Here is a 1,667-nt window from a genome sequence, read left to right as displayed (position 1 = left end):
TCAAGATATCATCAATGAATACGATGACAAACTTGTCTAAATATGGCATGAAAATCTTATTCATAAGATTCATGAAAATTGCTGGGGCATTGGTTAATCCAAAAGGCACTACAAGGTATTCATGATGTCCATACCTTGAAACAAAGGCAGTTTTCGGAACGTCTTCCTTCTTGATCTTAATCTGGTGATAACCGGATCTTAGATCAATTTTGGAAAAGACTCCCGCGCCTCTAACTTGATCGAATAGATCTTGTATTCTTGGAAGTGGATACTTGTTCTTGATTGTAACGTTGTTCAAATTCCTGTAGTCTCCACACATCCTTCTTCCTCCATCTCTTTTATCCACGAAGATCACAGGTGATCCCCATGGTGAAACACTTTCTTGTATAAATCCTTTCTGTTCCAAGTCATCTAATTCCTCCTTAAGTTCTTTCAACTCCTTAAGCCCCATCTTATATGGTGCTTTAGCAATCGGAGCTGTTCCTGGAATTAGGTCGATAGTGAATTCTATCTCCCTATCAGGTGGCATTCCTGGTAATTCCTTAGGAAACACATCCTGGAATTCATTTACTACCGGTATATCTTCCAACTTCATCTCCTTCATGTTGTTCAGCTGTAGCTCAACTTCGATCTGTGTATGCTTGTCTCCTTGGTAGATCATTCTACTTCCATCGGGGCTTTTCAAAGACACCGTCTTGTTCACACAGTCGATCAATGCTCCATTAGCTTCTAACCAGTTCATACCAAGAATGACATCAATGTCCTTCATCGGTAAAATGAACAGGTCTGCGTCAAACACGCACTTATTGATCATGATGACTTGTTTTTGTTTAGTATGGGTTACTACTATCGTTCCCCCCGCGGATAGTATGGTTATGGGTGTATCTAACTTAGTGCAACTAATCCCATGTTTGATGATGAATTGCTGAGAAATGAATGATGTAGTTGCACCAGTATCAAAAAGTACTTTGCCAGGATGAGTGAGTATCTGGAGCGTACCTATCACCGCCTGATCGGAGTTGACCACCTCCTCCAGACTGGTGCAGTTCAACTTGCCGAAGGGTTTCTTGTTCTTCCAGTTCCCTCCTCGGCTTCCTCCTCCTCCTGACTGACCTCCTCCAGTATTTCTCTTGGGACAGTCCTTCAGCATGTGCCCCTCCTGGCGACAACCAAAGCATATAATCCTTGGCTTCTTGCAATCCTTGGCAAAATGCCCTGGAAGTCCACAGCTTCGGCAAACCATTGGATTAGCAGTCTGAAACGCTTGGTTCCTCCTGCTATTGTAGTAGTTGCTGCTGTTGTTGTTGTTGTTGTTGTTGTTGTACCTTGGCTTGAAACTCAAGCTGGTATTGGGCTTGTTACTAACAAACCTCTTAGGCTCAAACTTGGCCTTCTTCCTCTTCTCTTCTTGCAGTTGCTTGAAATCATCTTCAAGAGTGATGGCTGCATCCACCAACTCTTGGAACTCAGTTGCTCTCATCATTCAGAGTTGTACCTTGTACTGGGGACTTAACCCCCTCAAAAACCTCTTCTTCTTTTTGTCCTCAGTGTTGACTTCCTCAACAGCATACCGGGATAGTTTTGAAAACTCCCTAACATAGGTCAGGATGGCCTTATCCTTCTGCTCGAGACTTTCAAATTCTCGACGCTTCAGTTCCACAATGCTT

The sequence above is a fragment of the Lolium perenne genome, chromosome 5 (genome assembly GCF_019359855.2).
Source record: "Lolium perenne isolate Kyuss_39 chromosome 5, Kyuss_2.0, whole genome shotgun sequence".
NCBI lineage: Eukaryota > Viridiplantae > Streptophyta > Magnoliopsida > Poales > Poaceae > Lolium > Lolium perenne.
The sequence above is the reverse complement of the archived record's forward strand: the minus strand, read 5'-3'. Positions refer to the sequence as shown.